This window comes from Mus pahari, chromosome 5 (assembly GCF_900095145.1).
Source record: "Mus pahari chromosome 5, PAHARI_EIJ_v1.1, whole genome shotgun sequence".
Lineage (NCBI taxonomy): Eukaryota > Metazoa > Chordata > Mammalia > Rodentia > Muridae > Mus > Mus pahari.
The window spans coordinates 118,893,555-118,904,943 of record NC_034594.1 but is presented as its reverse complement, the minus strand read 5'-3'; the positions used below and the strand labels follow the sequence as shown (position 1 = coordinate 118,904,943).

The 11,389-nt window shown below is 38.3% G+C and overlaps 1 non-coding gene across 1 annotated transcript; it reads left to right on the top strand.

The window, feature by feature from the left end:
* The first annotated feature begins 967 nt into the window (after positions 1-967).
* On the top strand, positions 968-1,093 carry LOC115064163. The gene has a single exon (XR_003844009.1). It is a non-coding gene; the product is annotated as a small nucleolar RNA SNORA17 (small nucleolar RNA).
* The last annotated feature ends 10,296 nt before the right edge of the window (positions 1,094-11,389 follow it).

Below are 11,389 nucleotides of genomic sequence, written 5' to 3'. Positions count from 1 at the left end.
CTTAGAAAGCTATCAAAACACATTAGAAAAAGGGGCATGCTCCCATGTTTTCTTTTTAATCTGCCTTATGATCAGATTTTTTTTTCCTCACAAAATTCATTAACTGCCTCGGGAACTGGTCCCTGTGCATTACTTGGATCTCATGCACACACCTGATATATCAGATTCTGCTTGCCAGGCTTCCTGTGTATGTCTCACAGGTACTGCCAGTGTGGAGCCCAGAGTGATCACATTGTCACATTGTTTCTGCTACTGCACAGCCTTCAGGAGTGTGGCTAGTAGGATGGTGACCCCACTTGTAAGGAAGCAATTACCCTCTCTCTGACACTGAACAAAAGGACTCAGGAATCAGCATTCTAAAGACTGCAGAGGATTTTAATGAACTGTCAAAATTAGAGACTGTCGTGAAGTCTGAGCCTGAAGAAGCTTCTGCAGTTTCCAAGGATTTGGAATGAGGGACTGATCTGAACCAAGCCTGGATGAAAAACAGCCATCCAGATATTTAAAAGGGGGCTGCTTTTATGACAAAAAATGGAATGCAAACTGCTCCTGTGATCTGTTAATTTCATCTTCTGTGTGTTTTAAGGTGGACATGACACTTAAAACTGGAGCAATCATCTTACACACATGAGACAATAAGCATAATGACCCTGGCTTCACACACACACATGCACCCAGGGACCCAGGCACCCACACGCGCGCGCGCGCGCACACACACACACACAAACACACACACACACACAAACACAATCACATGATTGCAGAACTGAAAGGAAGCTGCTGTCTTTAAAAGCAACTAAACTAATTCTTTGCTTATAAACTTCCTGTGTAACATGTAAGGATTCTTTTTCTGTATCCACCCTTACTTGTAGAGTATCCTGTTTAATGTCTGAAGAGTGAATTAATAGGTTCATACTCTTGGCTTTTTCACAACCCACCTAATATTAAACAAACAAACAACAACACAATAGCCCTAGACGCATTGCGCATGTGTCTATATGTCATATGTGCACCAGTAGGTTGCAGAGAGGAGGGTAGCTAGTCTAAGCTCAGTGTTCTGGCCAGTGAACACCTAAATGTGTAGTAACCCAATCTTCCCTGAAAATGAGAGCCTGAGAAGACCACCAGTATGGCTTCAGGGGACTTGGACAGTGAGCTGGCCTGAGAGGACCACTAATTCTATGGATAAGATGCCCCACTAATTTTCTGCCAGGGACTAGAACTACCCCACCTGGCACTGAAGGACCTCGGTAGAAGTGAGTCTGAGATATATGGCACTTATCTGGGACTACTCTCATGGGTCAATGGAGTCTGAGATGACCACTTTTGGGGTAGCAGGCAATGCCCAAGATGAGCCCTGCCCTGCCCCATACTGCCCAAACAGAGCAGAGCACTCTTGACACCATTTCTGAGATGACTCCAGACACTCAGAGACTCCAGGCACCTCTAAGAGGAGCAAGTACATGGTGGAGAAATGCAAGAAAAAGAAACGAAAGAATGTAGGCACAATGAAAATAGGCAGAAATGATGATTTAAGTGTAAATGAGGAACAAGCTAATATCACCCAGAACCATGGTGAGGTATTGGCCTGTGTTGCCACCTGAGGCCATGGCCAGGTCTGTGATTCTGAAGCAGCAGGTGTCTGCTACCCACAAAGGTCATCCCTGACCTGGGCTGCAACCCAGGGATATGTTGATGTCGGAGTGCTGTGCAGAACTGGCTCCACCCTTCACCTGGGTGCCATCTGAGAGCTGGTTCTGCAGGCATGAGAGCTGCAGAGGTGACCTGCCCCTTGCCAGGTGTCCTGGGTCCTGCCTCATATCTGTTGGGAAGTGGTGAGGACAAGGAGTGGCACCTTTGTCCTCTCTCTTATCCCTCTCCAGCTATCCCTAGGATCACTGGCCAGGTCCTTCACCAGCTGTAGCACTCTGCAGACCAAACCTTGCAAGTCACCTGGGCAGGAGAGTAGAGGTGACCCTGGCTTGCTTATAAGCCAGTCCCAAAGGCGAGGAGTGAGAAAGCTAATGATGACCAGCTTAGATACTTTTCAGGCTCAGATCCAGGACTTTGGTTGGCCCACTCCAAAATCTATGCTGTAGATGAACTGCTGATGTGCACAAAGGACCAGGTCCTACAGATGGAAAGCAACAGGATCTCCATGATATAGGAGAACAACAGGATATCTAAGAGAAGTGCCAGTGAGGGTCCAGTATCTGTAGCCAGAGACATGTCATAAACAAGTCATTACAGTGAACTTCTGCAAGAGTAGATGTGTGGACAATAGAGTATTCTGTGAAATTCACAAAGAATCAATAAAAAATTAAAAATAAAAGATAAAGAAAAAGAACAACAACAGCAACAAAAATCCTATCTTTTCCTCCCTAGATCCACTTCTCTGTTTCCCTTCAGAAAACATAAGGCATTCCAGGGTTATCACCTGAACACAATATAACAAGCTACAATAAGACTAGGCACAAACATTTATATCAAGGCTGGGCAAAGCAACCCAGTAGGAGGAAAATGGCCTTAAGCACAGGAAGAAGCGACAGTGACACCCTCTACTCCCCTTGTAAGGAGTCTCATAAGACCACTAAGTTACACAAACACAGGTATACACAAAGGACATAGCTCAGACCCATACTGGGAACATGTTTGTTGCTCAGTCTCTGTGAGTTCTTATGAGCCTTGTTTGACAATAGATAAATCTTTCGACTTCTTGGTTTTCTTAATTCTTAGAATTCAGATGGAAAAATACACAGCAGAGCCATGTTGCAAATATGGATTGCTCTCACCTCACACCAGTATTAAATGAACACTCCTCCTACTCAACACTGGATTCATGGTTTATAAAATTGGAAGAATTAGAAATCAATCTCACTGCAATACTTTCTAGGTACTCACGTCTACCATCGCTGAGCTTTCCATTCTCTGCCAACCCCCATACCTGGATCTACTGGGCATAATTTTATCACTGGAATTTCTCTATCCTTGTTTGGCTGCAAGTTAGTTTTAATCTAATACATAGTTGCATGGTAAACATCTTCTGTGAAAAAGTACAGGATAGGGGATGGAGAAGCGGTTCAAAGTTTAAGAGCACCTACCTGCTGCTTCAGTAGAGAAACTGGGTTTGGTGCCTAGCAACCACTAAGTGCTTCACAATGGGTTGTCTTCACTATTTCAGCAGAAAAATCTTGAAGCCCTCTTCTGCCCTTCCTGAAATCAAACATGATACACATGCATATGTGCAGGTGAACAGCAATACACATAAAATGAAAAAAATAAATCTTTAAAAATAAAAGATCATTTAAAATAAACATTTAACATTGATATATAAGGCCAAAATTGGAAATTTTAAAACTTTACTATTATTCATGTTCTACTTTTGTTCAAAATATTTTATGCCATTTACATTGTTACATCTAAACTTCTCACATGCAATAAATCACATGGTCACATAAACAAATGAGCTTGTTACTTAAAATGATTCTATCATGGTTTAAATGTTAATCAAGTGGGCTATGATATTTTCTAAATGAAATAGAATATGAGTTATATGAAGAAATGATTTTAATATTAGTTGAATTTGCTATTTTCTCTGCTGTATAGAAAAGTATCATTCAACATATTTTTTACCTTGAACTACATACAAAAATATATTGACTGAATTTTGTTGATAAAATTTTCTAGAGAACTATGAAATATGCACATTTTCTTTTCAGGTTAAATATAAATTATCTTATTTTAGGCCAATTTTCACTTATTAACTATTCTCTAGGACTTTGTTTTCCTCTTTTGATCTTCTTTTGGGCTGCATTTGTGATTAATGGAAAGAACAGCATCCCAATATGTACTCCTTCCTGTAAGTGTTTTACAATGCCTTTTAGACGGAGTCTGAATAAAGATACACACATCTTTAGTTCTATCAGCATGGACCTCTCCAGCTTTATCTCTCATTTCTATCTTGCATGACTTGATTATATATGACTACTGTTAATTTGCTAAATATGCTCTTACAATCCCTTTGCTCAGTCTCTCCTTCCAAACAGTGAAAGTAGAGCTGAACTTGAGGTTACAATTTCCATGACAATGGGCCAGGTTGAGCCACCAGTCCTTAAGAAGGCAATTTAGCAGATAAATTAATACTATATATTAACAAAAGGTGACTACTTTAGTGAAGCCCCATGAATAAGCAGTCCAGTGGCTCCCTAAAGTTCATCTTCAGGGTCCAGAATAAGAAAAAAGTTTTAGTAAGAGGCAAGGGATATGTGCACCTAAATAGTACCTGCCAAGATAATCCAATACCAATTCATCATTATCTGGGAATGAGAACACTTTTAGTTCATTTGGAGTCAGGATGATGCATATGAGGCCCTTAGAAATGGATGTCTTATATATTTTCAAATAGCTTAGGAATATTACTTAAGGGCCAGATGCTATCTTTAGGCCATATGTACTCCTGATTATATTCCATGACCCAGACAGTCTCTAGGAGGCATAAAATCTCCATTGTCTGCATTTGCATTTTTCACATTGATAACCTGTGACTTCCCATTTATTTATTTGTAAATGAAGATAAGGCTATTGTGGAAAAACATTGTTAGCCCTTCTCATTATTATGTACCAAGGTTCAAACAATTTTCCTGGTGTATTATAGACAGATTTTCATTGCATCACTCAAGAAACACATATAAGGTCTCAAGCCAGCCAATGTTTCAGTCAAATATTTAAGTTAAAAGTTAATGTTTTTCCTATAAATACATTAAGCATAAAAGCTTAATTTAATATATACACATATATGAATATTATATATGTATATATTTTTATACACACACACACACACACACACACACACACACACATATGTAAAAGGGTGGCCAAAGACAAGGACATTTCTTAGTGTAAGCTACTTGGAATGTTTTTGTCTTTTGGATTTTTTTTTTTTTTTTTTTATTTTTTCTTTCTTTCTTTCTTTCTTTCTTTCTTTCTTTCTTTCTTTCTTTCTTTCTTTCTTTCTTTCTTTTTTTTTATACAATAACGAAAAGACCAAGTCCACGTCATTGGTTGTGAGTGGAAATAGCGTTTAGCCATGGGGAAGTACTACAAACATGCAGATACATGCTGAGTGCTTTAGTTTTGTGTCATTTGTTTGCAATTATTGTGTAATCTAAAACCAGTTCCTCTGAAGACAGTTTCATTAGCAAAGTGCTTACTTAGAAAGTGCATGGGTCTGAATTTGATTCCCCAAACCTATGTAAAACACAAGTTATTATGGGGAATACATGTAATTCCAGAGTTGGGGAAGCACCAACAGGAGAATTTTAGTGGCCTCCTTAACAGGTAGCCTACTCTATTCTGTAGGTGTCCCACCTGGGGATCCATCCCAGATACAGTTTACAAACCCAGCCAATATTGTGGATGTCAACAAGTGCTTGCTGACAGGAGCCTGATATAGCTGTCTCCTGAGAGGCTCTGCCAGAGCCTTACAAATACAAAGGTGAATGCTCTCAAGCAACCACTGGACAGAGCACAGGGTCCCCAATGGAGGATCTGGAGAAAGGACCCAAGGAGCTGAAGGGGTTTGCAGCCCCATAGGAGGAACAACAATATGAACCAGCCAGTACCCCCAGAGCTTCCAGGAACTAAATCACCAACCAAAGAGAACACATGGAGGGACCCATGGCTCCAACCACATATGTAGCAGAGGATGGCATTGTTGGGCTTTAATGAGACAAGAGGCCCTTGGTCCTGTGAAGGCTATACCCAAGTAAAGGGGAATGCCAGGGTCAGGAAGAAGGAGTTTGTGGGTTGATAAGCAGGGGGAGGGTATATGGATAGGGGATTTTTGGGGGAGGGAAAAGAGGTAACATTTGAAATGTAAATAAACTAATAAGTTTTTTAAAAAAATGTTTCGCATCTCTACACATCCATGCTCACATGTGTCCTCTCACTTGTACACACATCTGCACCTTCATGTACATAAACATGCACTAAAGTTCCACACGTGTTTCGCAAAAAAAATGGAGCCTTGGAGAGTGAACTGTATATGTTTTATAAATGGTCTCTTAGTCAAGGAAAAGAGTGGGTTAGAATGAGAAACAGAAAAATGGAAAGGAAAGTAATCAGAAGTAAACTGAAGAGGGTCGATGGGCATGAGAGAGGAGGCACATGTCTATATGTCACTTTTATATAAATAATGACGATGAAGATTTTCTTAGTGCTCAATAAAATCCCTCCATTCTCCTGTAGCATGCTCTATGATTTCTGACTACTCAATAATCACAATTATGCCAAAAGGTCATATACTTGAACACTGACCCAATGAGAGGTTGAGTCAATTCTTTAGTGGAGCTGATCTATACTGTTACAGAAAGAGATTCAGAAACAAGTTCTGATTCTATTACAATTAGTTCCTGCCTCAGAATAAAACATCCTGTAAAAGATGAACAAAGTGTATTTTTCCTTCGAAAATCCAAATAAACTTTCCTTAAAGCACATGAGACTATCATATACTTTACTGACAACCTGGTCTTAAGAAACTGTTCTCTGAAACTATTTGGTATTCATGATTTGATGGCTTACTCCAAAGTCCTTAGGATTTTTATCTAAAAGACTATCTCATGAATACTAATGAGCCTTAGAATTATTTTATATCTTGTAGCTTAAAATGGAAAGGATAACAGTGTATAAATAAAATATTATAGATAGTACTTTATTAAACATAAAAGCAATTGTCTTTTTTATTATATCATTAATAGAAATTTAAATATCCTGCTTGAAGAAAAATGTTAAATGAAGTCATGATATTTGAGTTTAATTGTAGTGCAAAATATGCTGTTACATCAATAAAATGTATGTTAATGAGCCCAGTTCTTACTTTCCTAATCTTAGGAAATCTATCTCCACATGTACTAGGGTCTTCTGAGCTTGGTATGGAGAAATCACTAGACAACATATTTTAGGTGCGGCTGCTGTTGATGCAAGAATATTGGGGTGTCTTTTATAATGATACTTTTCTCAGTTCTAGGTTCTTGGGCATGCTCTGACTACCAAAGTAAGTCCTAAGCCAGGGGATTTCCTTCTGGTTCTTCTCAAAATAATTTGAGGAATAAGATTTATGGTAGACAAGGGGCATGTGTTTTAAAATTATTTTAGATTTATAGAAGCTTAAAGTGCAGGAAGGGAGAGCTGAGATAAAGGAAGGATGGAGAGAGCTCAACAGAGGGGGCTTTGAGTGTTCAGCAAGAGGGGAGATTAAGGTTCACCCAGCTCCTTGTCTGGGGCCATTTAAAAGACCCCTATCAGAAAAGGGCGACATATGGAAAGGTGATGAGCTACTCAGAACAGTACAGGTAGCTCTCCTAGTGTTCTCCAGGTCTCAGTCTCTGTCACAGCCACAGTGGGCTCTAGAAAGATTTGAGTAAGAAATATCAAAGCAATAGGAGACAGAAGTTTCTTCTGGCACTCCTTTTCTCCAGCAAGGACATTTTTAGAATTGTTACTTTGGAGAGCTGCTCTACTTGGCCAGGTTCTATAATTTAGAGAATAGGTACATTCTTTAATATAAAGTCATCTTTAAGTCATTTAGGAACCAGACAAGGGGCAAAGCCACAGATACGTCTGAAGTTCCTCCTCCTGCAGCCAGCACATGCTCAAAGTAACACCCTGAAGTTGTTCCTCTATGTGGGTAGTCCATGCCTCCTGTTCCTAGGGCTGTAAAAATTTCTTATGCATCACAGTAGAAAAGGGTGAATAGTACTCTCACAGCCAAAATTCTAATTTTATATCTGTTCTTAATACAGGTTATTTAAGAAAGATATTTAATTTCCTACTTTAATTTTTTCCCCTTTTATTTGTGATTGTAATGTTTTTTGGTTTTGTTTTGTTTTTATCATTCCATTTGTTTACATCTCAAATGATATCCCACTTCCCACTTACCCCTCCAGAATCCCCATCTCACATCTGCACTCTCCCACTTCCCCTTTGCCTCTATTAGGATGTTGCTCCACATGCCCAGCCTTTCTCATCCCGCTTCTTCATCATCCCCCTATACTGGGGCATCAAACCTCCACAGGACAAAGGGCCTCCCATCCAATCGATGTCAGACAAGGCCACCCTATGTTACATATCTATCTGGAGCAATGGGTACACTCCTTGATTAGTGGTCTAGTCCCTGGGAGCACTGGGTGGTCCAGCTAGCTGACATTGTTCTTCCTATGGGGATGCAATATCCCTCCACTTCTCCAATCCTTCTGCCAGCTCTCCTCCCTGGGTCTCTGAGCTCAGTTTGATGGTTTGCTGTGAACATCCACATATGCATTGGTCGGGTGCTGGCAGAATCTCCCAGGGAACAGTCACACCAGGTTCCTCTCAGCAAGTGCCACTTGGCAGCAACAACAGTGTAGGAGTTTGGTGTCTGCAAACAGGATGGATCCCCAGGTGGGGCAGTCCCTGGATGCCCTTTCCTTCAGACTCTGCTCCAATTTTTGCCCCTGTCTTTCGTTTGAACAGGAATATTTCTGGGTTAAAAACTTTGAGATGGGTGTGTGGCTGCATCCTGTCTAACTGAGGTGGTATCCACAGGTTCTATCTTTCCTTCCCTGTACACAGTTCAGCTTCTGGATCCTGGAAGTCTCAAGCTTCCCAAGTGTCTGGAATCCTCCAGTGGCTATCTGCAGTTCCTAATCCCCCTGCTACATATTTTGATCATAATGTAATTATAATATTTCTTTCTTTCCTTGCCGCTCATACACTTTTCCCTGCTCCTTTCAATTTATAGCCCATGTTTTTAATTCACTGGTATTGCATTATGTTTTTATTCACTGATATTACATGCAAATATATTTCTAAATTAGTCTGTATAATGTTACTTGTATGTATGTATGTTTTCAGGTCTGCCCATTTGTTATTAGATAATTCATGTGTTCTTCCCTGGATAAGACTTCCTTATTTGTCTATAGATCTTTGTGATGGTTTAAGGATTCATGGGACATACCTCTTTTACTTTTGCATGTCTATTGTTAAGTACAAAGTGTCTCAACTGTTTTTGCCTATATATGTGTGTGTGTGTGTGTGTGTGTGTGTGCAAGTAAAATTGTATATGTACATATTAAATTACAAAAATAGACCCACCTTGCCTAGTAGGTAGCTAACTGATCAATTGTACCTTAACTTTTCTTCACACACTGCTATATTTTAAAGGAAGTGTATTATCAATATTAGCATCATGGATTTTACTCATTTTAATTTTCATTTTCATGTGTACAAATAAGAGCACCCACATAACTTTAAGATCAAATAACTCAATTTGATTCTATTAATTTCATTGTGTAGTACTGATGTTGTCCAGCATGCTTGATAATTATTTATGTCAATGCCTTCTCACTTCAGTAAATCTCTTGCTGACAACCAGAGTCATTCAAAAAGAGAACTATAACAGTGATATTGATCTAACGTTCTCCTCTAAATAAATTATTTCCATTAATTACACAAATGATGGAGTGTACTATAACATTTTTACCTATATATGTAGAAGTATCCTGCTATGAAGACATTTTTGACATTATTTACAATTTTCTTGCCCTAGAATTTTTCTAGAAATTTTGCTATGCTTCATAAATCAAAGTTAGGACATTTATATGTTTTGTGAAAAGGATTGTAATTATGTCTTTCTTAATTTTAAAACTTCTGATCATTTTTGTCAAATTGTATTATGAGAAAATAAAAATATCAAGAAATACAAAGCAGTTGGACAATCTAGCTAATAATTAGCATAAAGAGACAGAGATATGATAGATATTAGATCTATTTTTACCATGTTTTGTCCAGAATTTTATCTTATATTTATTTTAATATTTATACATTTAATCAAAATATAATTACATTTTACTACTTCCCTTTTCTCCCTTTAGTCCCTCCCAAGTCCCCTCCCTCCAACTCCTCCTGTTGTTGTTAGTCTCAAGTCAATAATCATTTTTATATTGTTATATATATATGTAGCATGCGTGTGCACACACATACATATGCATATACATATGCATATACACACATATGAGAATGAGAAAGAAATATCAACAATCTTTGAAGCCATTGTTATTGTGTGTGTATATGATTTCAGAACTAGTAATTTCATACTGGGTAAATCCTCAGCTGCCATTAAATGTCTAAATTTCTTTGTCTAGGGGTGAGATGCATTGCAAATGTAGAAATTTCCGCTTCTGCACTCAAACTGGACTGCATTATATCCACTTGTGATTTTCTGTGATGATTTCTATTTGCTGTAAAAAGAAGCTTCATTAATGAGGAAGGGCAGCTACATTTGAAGACTATATGAGAATTAATAACTAAAGATTGTTCTTAGCATCTGGAAAGGTGATGTGAATTACAGAGAGAAAGAGAATATGGGGAAAGTTTCTAAAATGGTCACGTGAAGTTAGAATGGAAAGGAGGATCTGTAAGTGATTCCCTTGAGTTCTGTCAAAACTAAAATCAAAACAAACAAAAACAAGAGAGTTGCTGGAATAGGGCAGGAATCATAAAACTGAAAGTATTTGAGGCCACTATTCCATTACTTAAGCATAAGCAGAAAACCCAGATGATGGAAGAGCAGGAGGCTCTAGGAAAACACTGGAGGCACTACAAAGTTGACTTCAGGAGAAGAAGCTAAACTCCTCAAAAAGTATCTATGAATAACTATTGACACATAAAGAAAATGAAACAGATTTGGGCTTCATGAAATTCCAATTGGTACTGTAAAAACTATTATTAATTTAGTTTGAGTAATAAAATTTATTTTTATTTTACATTTTGGTCAGCCAGTGTGTTAGCTTCACTGTCATTCTTCACTAATTTATAAGAAAGAAATTTTCCTCTCATTTTTCTCAGGATCTAACAGGCAGGTCTAATAGTGGTCCCATGAACCACAGAAAATTTAGGTCAACTATGAACATGGCCGGTATGAAATTATAAAGTTATTTACAATATTATGAAAATTTTCTCGGGCCTTCCTTTCTAACTCCATGGAATAGAATTTAGCATGAACTTTATAAATGAACGTTTATTTTTCCAATGCCCAAACTTTGTAAATATATGTTCGAGGATTCAAGATGCCATTTGCCTTGCACAGCCTTGTCTTCCTAATACTTCAAGCGCCATGTTTTCTTTTTGTTTCCTACTAGGACAAACTAGAAAAAAATTCTGTCCTCCGTAGCTCAGTCTTTTGTTTGATCATATTTACAGAGTCACATTTACCAGTAAAATGCAATCACTGTTAAAATCTTCACATGTTTTCACAGAAACAAACAAACAAAAATGTATAGAATTCATATGGAATCCCAAAAGGTCCCAGATAGGCAAACAGTTCTAAGCTAAAACAACAATAATGAAAGAACTA